Source organism: Macaca nemestrina, chromosome 3 (genome assembly GCF_043159975.1).
Source record: "Macaca nemestrina isolate mMacNem1 chromosome 3, mMacNem.hap1, whole genome shotgun sequence".
Lineage (NCBI taxonomy): Eukaryota > Metazoa > Chordata > Mammalia > Primates > Cercopithecidae > Macaca > Macaca nemestrina.
This window is the reverse complement of record NC_092127.1, coordinates 3,186,480-3,205,391: the sequence shown is the minus strand read 5'-3', so window position 1 is coordinate 3,205,391 and position 18,912 is coordinate 3,186,480. Positions and strand designations below refer to the sequence as shown.

Here is an 18,912-nt window from a genome sequence, read left to right as displayed (position 1 = left end):
GACTTGGGATGTTTAGCCTAATCCAGGTACGGGCACTGTTCTAGCTCCCAGAATTCAGGGAATTTATTAGCATTTGACCAAAATAAATTGGTTGTGAGCCTACTTTCCTGATAGCTCCAATATTAAATATTTCTTACTCTGTGTCAGGGAGTTTCTGTCTTGTGACTTCTATGGTGTCTGGGTCTATGTTTTTCCCAGGTCTCTGGCCCATTGCTCCCTGTCTATCTGAGCCCTCCTGTGCTTTCTGGGGATTTGGGCTGAGCCTCAGTTTCTCTTCTGCATGGGTTTTAGATGACTTTTTTTTTTTTTTTTTTTTTTTTTTTGAGACGGAGTCTCTCTCTGTCACACAGGCTGGAGTGCAGTGGCATGATCTCAGATCACTGCAACCTCTGCCTCCAGGGTTCAAGCGATTTTCCTGTCTCAGCCTCCCAAGTAGCTGGGACTATAGGCATCCACCACCATGCCCAGATAATTTTTTGTATTTTAAGCAGAGTTGAGGTTTCACCATATTGGCCAGGCTGGTCTTGAACTCCTGACCTTGTGATCCTCCCATCTTGGCCTCCCAAAGTGCTCGGATTACAGGTGTGAGCCACCACACCCGGCCTTGATGACTATTTTATAGGCGGAGATGATAGCCACAGAATGTTGGCTGAATATTGAGGGCACTTTGATCCAGATACAAGAAAGAAGCTTGTGGAACTTACTGAGTCATCTCCTGCTGGAATAGTTCAAAAGTTTCAGCAATCCTGTATATTATACAGTGTATAATGAAGACAAGGCTTAAAATAAAGGATTCATGTTAGAATTCTCCTTAACCGAAAACAACTCCACACAACTGTAACAATTATAGCTGGAAAAATAACTCCCAATATTCACTATCTAACAAATCAAATTTCTTCATTTCTGTATTCTCCTTTTTCAGTTTCTACCCATACAAATGCATCATTTTCACTTAGCTATAACCATAGCAGAGATTCAAATTAGTATACCAGATCTACTCCAAAGAGAAAATATAAAGGTTTGTGTTTTGCTACCCAACACGTTGAATCAAAAGTAATTTATCCAAGAATATGCTACCACCTACTGAAGTAGCTGGTGGATACTGTAGCTCTTAAAATTACAATTTTTTAGGCTCATGCCTATAATCTCAGCACTTTGGGAGGCCAAGGCAGGTGGATCATGAGGTCAAGAGATTGAGATCATCATGGCCAACATGGTGAAACCCCGTCTCCACTAAAAATACAAAAATTAACTGGGTGTGGTGGTGGGTGCCTGTAGTCCCAGTTACTCAGGGGGCTGAGGCAGGAGAATGGCTTGAACCTGGGAGGCGGAGGTTGCAGTGAGCAAAGATCGCATCACTGCACTCCAGCCTGGTGACAGAGCGAGACTCTGTAAAAAAAAAATAAAATAAAATAAATAAAAAATAAATTACAATTTTTTAAAGTGAGCTGAACTTCCTCTGTGAGAAAAAGATGATCTCACCACCACTGGAAGATCCTCAGAAAGTGTGGAGACACTTTGGTGTATGCATTGCAAACATACTCTCAATTTTGCCTGCTGCTTTGATCCCGGACATGACCCAGACCTATCTTAAAACCAACTCCTTACAGGTTTATTCACCACCCTGCTTTCCTTCCATTTACGGCTTTGCGAGTCTAGGAAACAGTCTTTCAGTGAAGGAAACACAGTGGTCATAAACGCAGTCTAGCTGTGTGGAAGGAGCATTCAGCCCTGGCAAGAGGTATGGCTGCTGCCGCCCCTTTTCAGGGGACTTCTACATGATGTGTTATTTGAATTTGAGGTTCAGTTAACACAAATTTTAAATATACATGTAAAGATTGTTCTACAATATGGAAGAAACGTAATTTTGGTGGTAGCAGATGACAGCCTAGGGGATATGAGGTGGGACTAGTTTGAGGCAAAGCTGTACATTTGGCAGAACTTGTCTCAGAATCACCTTGCCCCTTGTCCTTCTCATCCTCACAGATACTCTGTATTCCCCAACTACACCGAGAGCTCTTGATGAATTAATTAACACCGAGGTTTTAGCATCTTCATTCCCGGCCCTTCGGGAAGGGTATAAATTTCAGAAGGAAAACCTCGGGGTACAATATTTAACCATGTCCGTGGTTCTCTAAGAGCGGAATTTCAAGTGCTGCATTCCTGGAAGGGGAGGTGTATGCTGGATTAAAGGCTTCCTGACCTACTCAGTACGTGTAAAGACGCCTTGAAAAAATATTCAAGATGTATGAAAAGGAAATTGGGGAGATAATTGCAAGACTTAGAGAAGAATGAGGGATAGGAAATTGCATATCAACTATATTGAAAGAAAGAGTATTTGTTGTGTCTGCGGTGGGAATGCTCTATGCCTATCGCCTCGTCTCAAGCACAACACAGTAAATTCAGTGATAATCAAGATCCATCAAGGCAAATGTTTCCCTCCAGGGATTTAGTAAGCAATTAAGTAAAATCACTGCTTTAAGCACTTATGTAATATTAGGGATTTCTTTGTCCTCTTGACATTATATTCCTCTTTAGCAATTGGTTCAGCAGGTCTCCTAAAACTCTTCTCTCATGGAGCATTCAAAATTCTGTCCTAGTAGCTAAGGCTAAAATGAGGTGACATCATTGGCCATACTCCCCGGTACCCAGACTCTGCTGAGGTATGGAAACAGGACCAGGTTGGTCCTTAGTCTGGGGTCTTTGGGTCATGGGACATGTTTAGAGATAGTGTAATTTTTGACACAGAAAGAAAGAAAAATCTGCAGTTGGTTTTTCAATCACAATGTAGCTGCTAAAATAGTGCATGTCTACCTGAATAAACTTTAAAGATATACTGAAAGAAAAATAATAAAATAGTAATATTTAGTTACTTTTATATATTCATTTTCTACTTCCATTGGAATTACATAGAAACATAAATTCCTTAAGCCAATATTCAAAGGTTCTATTCATTTTCTTTTCTGAGAAATGTATTGACATAAAAAAACTGTACTATTTAGAAAAAGTACTTAAAAAACTGTACTATTTAGAAAAAGTACTTATGGATTCAATTAATTTGGACCTATTCTTCCTATTCCTCCCCCCCCAAAAAAAAAGTTTTTTTTGTTTTTTTTGTTTTTAGGAAGGCAGCTCATTTATGTGGCAATGTAGCAGTTCATGTCCTAAGCAAATTAAAATAAAAAATGTCCACTTTTAGAAATTTTTCTTTTATGGTCTGAGTCAGCCATAACCACAGAGGATCCATCTTGTGCAATACTGCTATAAAAATTCATACGATTATATTTGGCCAAATACAAAAGATCAACTTGAGTTACATTGAGTATCTAATAGTTAGCAAAACATATCCATTGATATTGAATGCTCTCTGCCAAACATGTATGGTCTTGTTTTCATTTGCCCTCCAAGGTTAAATGCTTTGTTCTTAATAAGGTGTTCAAACACAGAATAAATCAGGTATTAGCTGTCAGTTAAATTAGTGGCAAAACTGACAAGCCGTAATTCTTGACCAGAGTTTGTATTTGTTCGTCCCTGGTTCAAATGATTATTATTTCTTTCTATATTCTGCACTTATATTCTTGCCCAAAGACATTTTCCTCTCTTGGAAAATCATAATTAGTTTATTTATTTTCAAAGGTTAGAAACCCACAGAATCATGATTAATGATGTGGAAATTAAATACATACAGGTACTGTTGCCTTTTGCAAGACACTTCATGGTTAATGAGTGCTGGTTTGTATTCTCTTCATTCAGACAGTAAAGTCAGCTTTAAAAGAATCAGTGTGGTGAGTTGATGACAATTGCCTGAGCTGAGTGAGAGGCATAGTTTGGGAATTCTCTTTGTTCTTTGCGGCTCTGTCCTGCGACAGTGCCATTATCCTTTCAAGGGGAGGCTGGGATAATGGGCCTTAGAGAGAGTGACCTGGTATAGCTTGACCTGCACAAATGTGTTTGTCTTTATTCAGCTGGGTCCTTTGACATGCTCTTCTAGATGTTGGTGTTATATTGGAATGGAAGGATTTGATTACTTGGGGATCAATAGCTACTCTGGACATTTTTTGAAACATGTTGAGCATGACAAACTTGCCATTTTTGCCTTCCTCCATTTTTAGACACATGACTCTATTAAGGGAAATTTAATCCGTATGTTTCTGATTCCTTTACACTTAACTCATCAAAATGTTGTTTTGTAAGAACACTTTGAAGTCAGGGAAGCCTTTTAAGTCATTTTTTATGAGACTTTTTCAAGCCTCTTTTCTTAGGAACAGGAAGTGGCATTTAGCCAACAGTTAACAGACTCAAACACCAAAAGGTTGAAGTTGGGTTTGAATCTCTGAACCCATAAGTGTTTGAATGGACTCTTGACATGACCCATCCCGCCGTGTATTAATGACAACGGCCATCAGAACCGTCCTGATTGCTGAGATGACTCCAGGACTCCGACCAACTGCCAACTTGTATTTCCCTAATCAGTCTGCTTCATGCTGAATTATGACTCATTTAACTTTAAAGGAACTACTTTATTACCCATTCTGCCGAGCATTCTTGTGACTTCTGTGAGAGCTATTGAAGTTGGCACTCTCCCACAGCTAGCTAGATATAACTTTTGAATCCAGTCACCAGTAAAATCACACCAGAGTTCAAGTTCACAGGACAAGTGAGTGTTGATTGACCATGAAGGCTTCTACCCACAAAGACACAGAGATTATTTCAGCGACTTGGTTTCCGAGTGGAGAAGATAACATAGACCTTTTAGAAAATAAAATGTATGTTAAAATAACAAATGAGGCATCTGGCTTCAGAAGTTTTCATTTGATTTATACTCAACAGTTGTTTAAGTATAAACTAACCTCCATTTCCCAGGAAATTTATAGCTCAGACAAGCACAGTGCTGTCACGGTGGTTCCCACTGCCGAATGCATTGGCAGTGATTTCTCCTAGTAGGCTTTCAGAGGATCCTTCTAAGTCCTAATTCTGCACCTTGAAAATTATGCAACAATAAATGCCAAATAGCAACAGCTGATCTGGGTTAAAAGCTTTAAAGAAGTCTCAAAGGTAGCCTAGAAGAAAGAATGAGAAGTAATTCTAGAAACAAGAGAGTTCCAGTAATAAACACTCACGTGAAGAGAGCTCAGGCAGGCAGAAGGCTACTCCTCTTCTTTAGGGCACTGCAACTCAGTGCTGTAGACAGCATCTATTATCTAGGTGAAAAAGCCTGGGGACGTGGTACAGGCCACCCCTCTACAGATATATCAGGATAGCATAGTGGCTGCATGCCCAGGGGCTCTGGAGTCAGACTGCCTGGTGGTTTAGAGCCAGACTGTATCACTGGATCTGTGCTCCTGGATACATGAGACAAATAATAGTACCTGTGTAATTGGGCTGTTGTGAGAATTAAAGAGGATGCTACGTGTGAAAGTCCTGGTAGAGTCTTGATAAACATCAGCCGTGATGAGGATGTGGTTGGATAGGACTAGGGAATAGTATAACAAAGGAGCGATCGCCCCGGTGTATGTTAAACAAATTATGAGCATCTCATGTTCTTTCATCTTCCTAGAAATCCACAGTCATGTCCAAGGCTTTAAGTGACAGTTGTTCCTTGATGACTCTCAAATCAATGTCCTTCCTCTAGATCTCTCTCTGAGCAAGGCCTACAAGGCCACTACCAGCCTAACCTTCAGCTCTTCTCACAGCACTATTGGCCCTTTCTGCAGCTGGAATGCTCTTTTCATGCTCCTAACTTTGCCTGTGATATTCCCTCCATCATTACTGTCCCTACTTCTTGTCCATCTGGCACATTGCTGCTCATCCTGCAGTGCTCAAGCACCATGTCCTCTGTAAAAGCCTCTGACTTCCTTTTGCTGATTTAAGCATTCCTCCCTTTATGCTTTTATGGCACTCTCTCGCATTTCCTTATAGCCCTCATCAAGTGACACTGGGAATCACATGTGTGCCTGTCTCCACGCTCCCCTGTGAGCACCGTGAGGGCAGGGGCTGCGGCTTGCATCTTTGGGTACCAGTCCTAACGCAGCATTTTGCATAGGGTGGACACTCAGTACAATTTTGATGAAGGAAAAAAGTGTGTCTAGAGAAATAACAGGAAGGTGAGGTGGGCTGAAAATAGTTTTGGTTTTATCAGCACCACTTTTACTGCAGTAGACTTGACGTCATGTCTCATTTCTTCTTGTGGTCACATCTAGCGAATTCGAGTGTCCTGGAAATAGTTTTCAAGGTAGGTTTTATCTTTAGGAAAGACGTGCAACAATGCTTTATGAAGGAAAGGTGCACACTGAGTTTCTGATATGATCTACAGAGTACCATCACCCAGATGCCAAGCAGGCCCACCAGGACAGAGGCTCTTCTTGTTAGATCAGTGCCTGCCATGGAGGAGACACACAGTATTTGATGAACAGATGCATGAAAGCCAAGAATAAACATACCTGGATAATTAAGATGAAAGCTCCCCTGCTCCACCCACACCTTGAGGTATTTGCTTTAGTTCCCTAGAGGGACTTTTCCGTCCTTAGAGTGACTCAATCGTGTTTAGCATCAGTCCTATCAAATGCCAACGTCAAGACTATTTTTTTCTTCATTCTTATTGCTATTGATATTGCTCCATTGTCTTCACCAGTGTGAAACTTGCATATAATCTTCAAAATCCAAGTACGTGTGCCCTGTGAAGACTGAATGTCACTAGCTGCGAGTGACTGATGTGCATGACAAGGGGTGCTGAAAGCCGAGTGCTGCCTGCTGTGAGAACTGTGGGCTCCGGTTGGATACAGAGCTGCTGTGTGAATTTCAAACCCATCTGAAGCCATTGCAGCCTTTATTCTTTTACCCAGAACTGGTGAAACCATTGTAATCTTTATTCTTTTACCCAGTCCTGGAAGGTCTAGAAGCCAGTCACTTGCTGAGAGATCTTGAAACACTGTTCCTCCATGGATCTTCCGCACCAGAAATTCGGCTGACGATCTCTCTGCCACTCTCTGCAATCATTTCTCCCTCCTCATGCTTAGCTAAGGTGGTCCTAAGTGGTCATTTTTAAACTGTTGGTCACAACCTCTTAATTGGTCTGAAATTAATCTAGTAGGTTGCAAACAGCACTCAAAAAGGAAATAGAATAGAACATGCCAGTATATTTTAGATAGTAAGGGTGAGTATTATTTCATGCAAGTTTTGTTTTGGTTTTTAAAACATACCTCTCTCTCTGGTGTGGTGTGTGTACTGGGTACTGATATAAAATTTTTTTCTTACTCTGGGTTGCAGGAAAAGCAGTTTGGTGAAAGCTCCTGCCTTAGAAGCTCTGAAGCAGCCTGGGGTTTGGATGTGGATCAGGGAGTCACAGCCATGCTGTAATGCCAAAGAGCTTTCCTGCGACACTGCTGGGCACAGACTGAGGTATGTCTCGTGGCTGTTACCAATGCCAACTCTCAAGATTCTTATGAATGGAAGACAAGAATATCTTAGGTAATCTACAAATCCCCATGTCTGATTTGACTCACCTTTCTCCCTTACTTTGAGAACATCTGTTGCATATCTAGCATGTGTCTGGCAGTTCTAGATGCTGGGAAGATAATGTGAAAGTCAATGCTTGCCCTCATGGAACAGAAGACGTTTCCTACAAAGAGTCTTAAGTTCTGAGTAACTGAGTTAACTGGTTTATTTTATCGCCTCCTTTTCCCCAGCCTGTCAATCTTCTCTGATAAAAAGGCTAATAAACAGAAACCAGTTAAATAGCAACCAGAGGAAAAGAACAGGAAAAAAAGTAGAGATTGAATAACACATAATTAGCCCCTTGATATTTGAGGCAATAGGGGAAATAATAATGTCATACACATGATTAACTTCTAAAGTTGGCTAAAAAAATATAAAGGAAAAAGCAAAAACTTCTCAGTTCTATCTACGAGTCCAGCATGTCCAGAGTATTGTTGGAGTGGCTATTGTCATTGGGTATCCTGAATTTTCTTCCTAGAAAGGAAGAAGAAGGCCCCCATTTAGTTTTGATGCAGGTTTCAAATTCTTCTCTGGGAGAAAAGCTAATGCAGCAAGTTATTTTCTCCCTCGCTATTTATTTTTCCATTTCCAGTTGCTCTATGCTGGATTGTAACATTTAGGCACTGGGGAGTACAATCCCTTCAGAATAATCAGTCATAAACATTCCAGGTTTAGTTAACCATTAAGGAAAGCAGCGTCTTTACTTTTTAAAGAGGAAAAAGAAAGAACATATGCCGTGGCCTGTGAAAGACTTTCCCATGTTTTGTTTACGTTGGAATTTCAAAAGCTGACAATATCTTTCCTTCCTTCCTGCTCCTTGATGTAGTGAAAGGTTTTCCCTGTAAGCCTGATCATTTTAGTTGAAAATATTTAGACTATCTCCTGTACTCAAATACGCATCACAATAGAATTCCACAGTGTAAGGGCTTGGTAGCTTCTAAGCTCCTATTTGCTTTCTTTTCTCTCAACAAACTCAACTATCATGTAATTTAACTTTAGACTCCAACCCACATTCCTGCAGGAAATCTTCTTTTAAACAGAATTATATGCTGTAGGAATGGAGCTGCTCAATTTTTACTGGGTTGCATTTTTTATGGTTGTTCCTTTACTTCCTGGTAGCATATTTTGGATGACACATCCGTAGCAACAGTCGTTTTATTTATAAGTAAAGAGAAGAAGAAACATGGACTTTGGCTAACCTGGGTGTACAAAGAACACCCAGAATGTAATTGTAATTATGTCCACTTGTGGTGATATGGTCCAACGTTTATCAGGATTTCCAAAGGAATCTGGGGCAGGAAATCTACCAGTGATCACAACACATAATGAAACAAACTGATGTGGAAATTTCTATTCTTTAAAACCTATTTTAAATTTAGTGTTTAAAAATAGGTATAAGTGAGCAACAGTGCTGAACTCAGGGTACGATCTAAATCCACTCAATAATTAGTTCAACAAACCTAGGCTGGGCACAGTGGCTCACGCCTGTAATCCCAGCACTTTGGGAGGCCTAGGAGGGCAGATCACCTGAGGTCAGGAGTTCAAGACCAGCCTGACCAACATGGAGAAACCCTGTCTCTACTAAAAATATAAAATTATCCGGGTGTGGTGGTGTGCACCTGTAAACCCAGCTGCTAGGGAGACTGAGGCAGGAAAATCACTTGAATTCAGGAGGTAGAGGTTGTGGTGAGCCGAGATTGCACCATTACACTCCAGCCTAGGCAACAAAAGTGAAACTCCATCTCAAAAAAATAATAAATAAATAAATAAACACATACGGTCATGGGACACAACGTCACAGACTTTAGACTCTGACGTTACAGAGTTGAGACACTCATAGACACAGACATCGCAGAGTTTAGAATAAATAGAGAAGTGTGAGGGGACAGAGTCAGCAGATGTGCCTCAAGCGGAGGGTTCGGGGGGTTTCGGATGAGAAAGAAGAGCTGGAAAAAATGTTAAGAAGGAGTAGCCAGAGATGTTACAAGAAAATAAGGGGTGCTTATCATCATAGAAGCCAATAAGAGAATTTGAAACATATAGCGGTTACTAGAGTCAAATGCTCAACACTTGCGAATGCATGAGGATTGAGATCAGGACTGGCGATGAGCAAGTTTTAAGTGGCTTGTAAGCCATTACTTTCTGTAGAAAGATAAGAGCACAGCCAGAGGATAGAAGTGAATGGAAAGTAAAGATGAAGTAAAATGAGTGTAGATTGTATTTTTTTTCTTGACAATCGTTGGTGAATGGAAGCATGTAGATAAATAGTTCCCTGAAAATATTGTTTAAAGGGGGACTTTTATTTCTGTGGATGAGGAAACTACAGCACATTATAGGACAAGTGAAAGGAGCAAGTAGAGAAACAGGGTGAGGGTGACTTTAGAGAAAGATAAAGAGAGGTCTCAACAGGTCAGAAGCAGCAGCTTCGGAAAAGAAGAGGGACAGTTATGTCTGTTTCAGTTATGCACTGCCATGTAACAAACATCCTCGGGAACGTGGAGGTGTGGCCGGACGCCGTGGCTCATAGTTTACAGGTGCGCAGTGACTATCATCCCAGTGCTTTGGGAGGCCAAAGCAGGAGGATTGCTTGAGCCCAGGAATTTGAGACCAGTGTGGGTAGCGCGGCGAAACAGTGTCTCTACAAAAAAAATAAAAAAATTAGTCGGACATGGGAGCACCTGCCTGTAGTCCCAGCTACTCCAGGGGCTGAGGCAGGAGGACTGTTTGAGCCTGGGAGGTCTAGGCTACAGTAAGCTGTGTTCACATCAGTGCAGTCTAGCCTGGGTGACACGGTGAGACCCTGTCTCAAAACAAAACAAAAGCCCCACAAAACTTAGACGCTTAAGCAACACCATTTTTTCATTTTTCACAATTCTGCCTGTTGACTGCACTCCCCTGAGCTGTCTTCTTTCTGCTCTACGTCATCTCAGCTGAGCACATCTCAAGTGGCACTGTTTGGAGCAGAGGATCTAAGGTGGACTCCTTGGCTGTGTTAGCTTGGATGGCTGAAATGCTGTGGCTGCTCTTTCATCCCTTAGTGTGTCTCTTCCCGTGTGGCCTTTCCAGCAGGATGGCCCAGACCTCTTACATGGTGGTTCAAGGGAGAGAAGGCTGCAGAGTCTCTTAAGGCCTGGGCACCGAGACTCACACATCATTTCTGCCATAGTCCAAGATCGAATCAAGGTACTCTGTAGGTCACGGGGCAGCGCAGATTCAATAAGGAAGAGAGCTCGGAAAAGGCACGAAGGCGTGGCCACATAACACATTGGGGCCATTTTGCAGTGATTTGCCACAATGCTTCTAGGACAAAAGAGAAGGAGAAAGGATTAGTGTAGATTTAGAACACTTCTGAAGTAAGAGGAAGCAACTGGAGAAAGTTGGGGCTGAAAGCCTTCAAGTAGTATAGACTGAATAAAGCTAGTCTTTTAAAGGAGAAGTAGTCATAAAAGAGTTTATAAGAATCAGACTGTGATTCCTTTTTTCCTTATACAATATAAAATAAAACCACGCTGGAATTCTTTTTTTTTAATTTATTTTTTATTATTATTATACTTTAAGTTCTAGGGTACATGTGCATAACGTGCAGGTTTGTTACATATGTATACTTGTGCCATGTTGGTGTGCTGCACCCATCAACTCGTCAGCACCCATCAACTCGTCATTTACATCAGGTATAACTCCCAATGCTATCCCTCCCTGGAATTCTTGAATAAATCTGCTGTTAGGGAATGCAGCATGCTATGAGCCCGATTTTAAAAGAAATTTTAATTATTTTTGAATACAATATTTTAAAAATGCATATGTCCTTTGCATCTTCATATTTAATGCACTTTTAGCAAAACTCATGTTATAAACTGTGAAGGGTCTGATATTTTACTCAAATTGCAAGCTAACAAATTAGTTTGCTATAATTGCTAGAAGAAGACATGAGACTTCTGTATCAAAGACAAAGGATTTTATTATTCACAGCAATAGTAGTATTCAGAATATAAGCACTCTCTTGGGCCAGTTCCCCCAGCCCTAATCCACCAAGGCAATGAGAAGGTGACCAAGTGACATCTGAACATATAGTGAGTTGTGTTAGAAAAGAGGCAGTTGACCTTGGGAAACCTGAATCTTTTGTAATTGGCACTTGGCGTGCTTGCTATTTGCTAGGAAGGAAATGTCATTTTTATTATACTGTACAGCATGCATGTATATGTCTCTTGTTGTGGAGGGAGATACTATCTATGTCTTTCAAGGATGTAAGCAAATTTATTCTTTGGTCCAGAAGGAGATCCTATCACTATCTTCCCGTGCTATACAAGGCATCCTTGAAAAGATAGCCGAGAGCAAAGACAGCTAGTGCTTCTGCTTGTAAGACACACAGAAATGTGAGAGACCCATGAATTGCCTCCCCAAAACTAATTTTAAACTATGACTTCAATGTGCAAGAAATGGTCAAAATAAAAATCTAAATAAATTTTTACCGTAAAGAAATACTTCAAAAACAACAACAAAGAAATATTTCATATGTAATAGGTAATATCATATGTAATTTCCTAGGTAATCAACTTTCATATGTAATCTTCAGTACATAAGTACTTAAAATATTCTTTATTTTAAAAATATGGTATGTTTACTGATATATTCAATGTAAGATCAACAAATTTTTCATGTAGGTGGTGAAATTACAAACAAATAGTAGTAAGCAGTTTGAAACACTGGTTTCAGTGTTCAGCTCCTTGACCTAGTGTTTGGGGAAATCACAACCACCAGGTTATGGGTGCGCCTGTTGGGCAGCAGTGACCAACAGCCTTCCCTAGGATGGCCTGTGGCTGTGTCTTTGGCTTTGTTATCTGGAACGTTGCCCATCCCAGTGACTTCCCTGTACCTCTTATGAAACAACAGGAGCCTGTTAGGCTTTGGAGTTTTTCCAGTTTTACAAATGTTCCAGGAAATTTGCTCCATCCCAGGATAAGCTGTGGACACATAGGTAGGATCATGATGCAGATTTATGTTTCAGATTTACCACGGAGTGGTGTGTTAGACCATTTCTGCTGCTACAACAGAGTACCACAGAACGGATAATTTATAAAGAAAAGAGATTGATTTGCTGTATGGTTCTGGAGGCTGGGAAGTCCACGGTCAGGAGGCTGCATCTGGTGAGGGCCTTCTTGCTGCATCATAACGTGGTGGAAAGCATCACATGGCAAGCGAGGGTGCAAGACAGAGGCAGGAAACCATCCAACTCAGCCTCTTATCAGGAGCTCACTTCCATGGTAACAGCATTAATCTGCTCAGGGGGACAGGAGCCTCATGATGTAATCACCTCTTAACGTCCCACCTCTTAATACCATCACAATAACAATTACATTTCAACATGAGTTTTGGAGGGGACATTCAAGCCACAGCAGATAGTATGTGTCTGATGCAGTCCCACGTGTGATGGAATCCAGAGATCTCCTCAAAGTAGGAGAGGAAGTTTAGAGTGTCCACAGAATGCTTTTGCTTATTGGTAAAGTTTGAGTACAATACTTACTAATCATTGTGTAGTTGTCATCTTTTTCTAACAACTTTAAAGACATCAAATCTAATTTACCTGTAAGCAAAGAGACACATCCTACTTTAGATTTAACTTTGCTCAATAGGTCCTTACGAGGGAGGAGTATCCGTTTTGTATCACTGGTGAATAAGTGGACATATGAAAATGAGACGATCCGCAAGGAAGGCAGGGCATGGAATGGAATTAATTTAATTTTATTTATTTTATTTTTTTTTTAAAAGGAGTCTTGCTCTGTCACCAGGCTGGAGTGCAGTGGCATGACCTCAGCGCGCTGCAACCTCTGCCTCCTGGGTTCAAGCAATTCTCCTGCCTCAGCCTTCCGAGCAGCTGGGACCACAGGCATGTGCCATTACGCCTGGCTAATTTTTTTGTATTTTTAGTAGAGAAGACATTTCACCATGTTGACCAGGCTGGTCTCGAACTCCTGACCTCAAGTAATCCTCCTGCCTCAGTCTCCTAAAGTGCTGGGATTGCAGGCATGAGCCACTGCACCTGGTCAAGAATGGAATTAAGAATGTTCAGTTTCTTATTTCGGCCTTGGAACAGTAATATGAATTGAATGTGTTGTTGTTTTCACCTAAATTTATGTTTGCATTTTTTTTCATTGGTTTAGTTCAGTTTGAAGTGTAGTTTCACATTAAGGGGGGACACTAAATCAATTACATGTGTTCTTAATGTTCCAGTAGTGTCTGCAACTTGGTTAAACACTGAAGTGGTTTGGAACACAGCATTAGCCAATATAGCCAGAAAGAAAAAGGGAAGGAATCAGTAGAAAAAATGCCTATATCAATATTAACTTCTTTTTCAGAATTCAATATGCTTGACTTTTTCTCTTATGATACCTTAACCTCCTCCTAAATGCTAGCTGTCCAGACATACTTCCTATACTCCTATTTTCATATTACTTTTTGCATTTATTTAAACATTTACTTCTTCACTATTTATTTCCTTTGCCTTTCTAGCCACTATTTTCTTATTCTCCTTTTTTTTTCCCTTCATTTCATAGTTTCTGAAAACTCATTTTTATCACTGAGTGTTTTTTTTTTTTAGCCTTTTCCAGAGGCAGATAATTACCACTAGAATGATCAATCGCTTTGGAGAAATGAACTAAAACATTAGTTCCATGGATAAACTCATACTTAATGTTAGGAGATTTTGATTTCCAGATAAGGAATTTTTTTTTTTTAAATCATCTAGACTACTCTTGGCTTTCCCTGCTAATTCTTAAGGTTGTGTACAATGTCCAACCTAACTGTGTAGGCTGATTGTTGAAAGGAACACTGGTTAACAGACTCAAATCTGTCTCACCCCAGGCAAATAGCAATGGTGACACAAAAATGAGAAATAGGAGTGCTGTGGACTGAGTATTTGTGTCACCCCAAGGTATTAGGAGGTGGGGCCTTTGGGAGTTGATTATGTCATGAAGGTGAGGCCCTCATGAATGGAATTAGTGTCCTTGTAGGAGACCCCTAGGAGATTTCTCACTCCTGCCACATGAGCGCACAGTGAGAGGACAGCTGTCTATGAAGCCAGAAGTAGGCCCTCGGCAGGCACTGCGTCTGCCACACCTTACTCTTGGACTTCCCAACCTCCAGAACTATGAGAAATGAAGGCTCGTTGATTATAAGCCATGCAGTCTATGGTATTTTTGTTACAGTAGCCTGTATGGATTTAGACAAAAACCCTCCTCAACAGAAATTGAGGCTCCTTAGCCAGTGTTACGGAGCTCTTTTAAAAAGCACAGAATCCCTGGCAAAGAGCTCATGGCATTGAGCCATGTGACAGATAGCAGAGGCTGCTTTCTGCTTGGCCAGCTGTGCCAGGAGACAGAGCAGGGGGTCAGCAGAGGGAACTGAAACAGTAGGACTATTAGCAGAGGAAGAGCGGCAGGAAAGAACAAAACTCAATTCAAATGTTGCCAGCACACAGTGAATTGCAGGGAACCGGCTATCATGAGAGACAGTCCCAGGAGTACACACATGAAATGTGGTTTTTGAACCAGAGGACCTCCTGACTGCTGGTGGCAGGATGTCTCTATTCCGTGTGGTTATCACTGTGTTACTCTTTTCTTTGGTTGAGAGGATTTTGGGTCAGGCACTGATCTTTCTTTGAATATACGTGCCTGTTGGATGCCTGACAGTGAGAAATCAGGAATGTGGTAGTTAGCGATTGTTAGGAGAGCAGGGGAAGGCACAAAACCTGAATGTTGCAGGAAATGGTGCAACTATAATAAAAGCAACAGATAGCATTTATTGGTTGATTGCTAGCTGCAGGCTCAATGCTAGGATGTGGAAATATAGTGTCACACAAAGTAACTTTGGTCCCTGCCCTCAAGCTTAGTCTGATGCAAATCCACCAGGAACCAGGGAATGGACAGGCACTGAAGGTAAAGCCAGTGCTTCAAGATGTCAGACCAGACAAAATGTCAGGAAAACAAACAACAGAGGCACTGGTATGGGAATCTTGAAAGAAAAGCTATTTCCTCTGCAGCCAAGAAGTCCTCTTTCAAGTAGGGATGCAGACGTCTCTCAGTGGATGTGATATACGAGGTCTTGCAGAATGAAACAAGGGGGAGACAGAGGGGTGGGGAAAGTGACCAACCTGGTGGGAGAGGGGAGGGCAGCTCAAAACCCACCCACTGGGGCGGGCGCAGTGGCTCATGCCTGTAATCCCAGCACTTTGGGAGGCCAAGGTGGGCAGATCACAAGGTCAGAAGTTCGAGACCATCCTGCCTAACACGGTGAAACCCCGTCTCTACTAAAAATACAAAAAAATTAGCCGGGCGTGGTGGCGGCGCCTGTAGTCCCAGCTACTCGGGAGGCTGAGGCAGGAGAATGGCGGGAACCTGGGAGGCGGAGCTTGCAGTGAGCCGAGATCGCACCACTGAACTCCAGCCTGGGGGACAGAGCAAGACTCCATCTCGATAAATAAATAAATAAATAAAAACCCCACCCACTGGCCAGACATTTACTTTAGATCAACACCTCCAGCCCCAAAGAGGCATACTGTGCATGCAAACACACAGTGAGGGTTTGATTCTGAAAATACAAAGACCAAGTCTGGCTGTGCCACACCTCTCCTTCATCCTCTTCATTTCCCTTCTCATCTTTTATTTTCCACTCAGATTGGAGGCTCGTCGTGTCTCAAGAGCCATGCTTGGTGCCTGAGCAGTAACCAAGAAATGTGGACTTTGCTATTAAAACAGATGTTCTTTAGAGGGTACTAGAGGCTGCGGAGAGGAAGGGAAAAGGGAGATAGGGAGACATTTTTTAAAGGATAAAAAATTACAGCTCGATAGAATGAGTAGTCCTGGTGTTCTGCAGTGCTGTACGATGACTATAGTTAACGATAATACATGATATCATGATATGCTTTCAAATAGTTAGAAGGAGGATACTGAATGTTCCCAACACAGAGAAAAGATAAATGTTGGAGATGATAAATATGCTAATTACCCTGATCTGATCAGTATATGTTGTACATATCAAAACATCACTATGTATCCCATGAATATTATGTGCCAATTAATACAATAAAATAAAATATTTTTAAAAGGGATGCTCTTCGTTAAGAAGAGAGAAGGGAATAAAAGATGTCAATACAGTGCATTTAATTACTACTGGAAGATGTTTAAAGCATGACGGGATCCTTGAGATGGAACGTCTAATTCTAGGGGGTGGATTTTAAGGATGTTCAAAGAGAAGGTGATATTTACGCAGAATTTTGAAGGACAACTAGTAGTTTGCCAAGTATATGGTTCCTGGGGCTCGGGTAGCTTTGGAGAGAGAGGAAAGCGTTCTAAGTGATAAATAGCACATGTGCACGTAAACAAGAGTGGAAACACACTGGGAACCCAGGACACTGCGGGACTGTGGTATGGAAAGCGAGAGCTAGAGGCAGGAATCATGCTGAAAGATTGGGGAGTGAGAGGGTCATAAAGGCTCTGCTTGTTGCAATGTACTCAAATTTGGGGGAACCTGCCCAAGACATGCCTGTTTTGGGGGCCTGTCCATCATTCACAACCTTGCTGGAGATGTGAGCCAAGTTACCATGCCTGTCTCGGGCTGTCACTGGCTAGAGCTGATTGGACAAGTGTTGGTTCTGTGATCTTGGAGGAATCTAACAATAGACTTGGCTGAAACAAACGTAAGACTTGTCTTCCAAAATATGAACTAAAGGTCCGATTGGTGTGTGATGGATGTGTGAGCAGAGGTGCCGAGAGCAGGGATGGAGGCAGCTCTTCTCCACCTCCTGAAGTAGAGCTGAGCAGGTCTGCAGAGAGAAGCACAGGTGCTCAGGGAAAGCAGAGACGAGGCCATGCGAGTCATGAGCGGGGCATTGGTGGTGCACTTCCTGCTTTGTGTGCCGTAAGCTAGCTCTGTGGACTTTCATAAACACCTCTTTTAGGGAGACTCCATTTATGTTCTTTGCAAACAAATGCACTGCTGTAAAATACATGCCATTCAAAAGAGTTTGGATTTTATCCTGTCAGTGTGGGAAATCCGTGAAAAATATTAAGCAGGGTTAACCTAGATTGTGTTGTCTTATAAATTAACTTGACTGCAACATGAAGAATCGTTCAGAGAGGAGCAAAATCAGGAGAGGAAAATGCTAGGAGGCCATGGGAACAATCTGGACCAGGCCTGACAAATCCCTGAGCTGAGGAGAGGCCTGGGGGAAGAGACAGTCTAGATCTAAGAGACATTTAGAGAACCGCAGCCGAAGGACCTATGAATGAGTGTAACTGAGGCTACAGGTTGGGTGGTTGATGGGCTCGCTTGTGGGACTGGCGTGTTGGTAGCTACGATAAAACCAGAAGGAAAGAGATGTGCAAGTGAAAAAAATGACATTCATTTCAGAGACATTGAGGCACATAGAGTATATTCTTAAGGAGTTATAGGCTCCAAGGAAAGTTCTGGGCTTCCACATGCAGACGGGAATTGAAACAATGAGTGTGAAACTGATTTCCTATGGGGAGCAAGTGGAATGAGGAACGCGAAAGTCTGAAACAGAGCTGAGAAGGTGGCGTTCCTCAAGGAGCGGGCAGAAAAAGGCCCAGAAGGGGTGAATCAGAGAACAAAGCCGGGAGAGCACCATCAGAGAAAAAAGTGTGCTTTCAAAACAACGAATCAAATGATACAGCACAGTCAATGAATGTAAGACTTGGATTACGATGTTTCAAGGCCATGCTGGCCTCTGGCACAGGGCATGCCGGGTTCTAAGGCGCAACAGCCCAGGCTGGCCAGAGGCATTGGGTTTGGGAGCCACTGAGCAGAGGTCGCCTGCGGTGGGGCGGCAGGGGAGTGCAGGGGGGAGCCACTGTCCACAGCCTTGATGGCCAGGAAAGGTTTCTGCGAATTTGTTAAACACTGTACATATTCTCAAGTCTGGGGACTTTTTAAATTATTTTTTTTGCAGTAGGCTTTTTTGTTTTTTTAAACTCTGAATTTTAACAACCTAACTATCTAAGAGATTTAAGAACTGCATTTTTTCCAGGCTTATGAAATGCAAAATGTTAACCCTCCCACTTTGCTAATGAGAGAATACAATTACTGTCTAACCAAAATAATTTAATGGCTAAGTGAGATAATTTAAAGAATCTGGAAGAGTCATGAATGCAAATAAATGATTTTCTGCAGTGTTTATCTGCCCCTCCCAGCTGAAGTCACTGAGTATGCCAGCAGCTGCAGATCCCACTGAGTAGCGCTGACCGGATGGGCGGAAGCCCGGGCCACCTGCTGGCGTGAGATGCAAGGTTCCCTCTGGCTGCAGGTGAGCCTTGGGCACAGGGAGTCAGCCTCCTGCAGGTGGGACCTGGGTCTCTCTGATACCCGCAGCCCTTAGTGTCTGTCTTCAGCACGTTTTGCTCTCTT

The 18,912-nt window shown here is 42.0% G+C and overlaps 1 protein-coding gene and 1 long non-coding RNA gene across 2 annotated transcripts in view; both read left to right on the top strand.

Annotated features, from left to right (window-relative positions):
• The window catches only part of LOC105466546 (uncharacterized), a 123,503-nt gene extending 116,246 nt beyond the window's left edge, over nucleotides 1-7,257 (top strand). Inside the window, exon 5 of the long non-coding RNA XR_011620723.1 lies at nucleotides 6,314-7,257. This is a non-coding gene — a long non-coding RNA (uncharacterized lncRNA). The remainder of the gene's footprint in view (nucleotides 1-6,313) is intronic.
• Nucleotides 1-18,912, top strand: part of LOC139362114 (uncharacterized) — an 83,471-nt gene that overhangs the window by 40,457 nt on the left and 24,102 nt on the right. The window contains exons 4-5 of the mRNA XM_071092637.1: nucleotides 7,267-7,398; nucleotides 18,699-18,811. The gene's annotated coding sequence lies outside the window, so the exon portion shown is untranslated. The remainder of the gene's footprint in view (nucleotides 1-7,266; nucleotides 7,399-18,698; nucleotides 18,812-18,912) is intronic.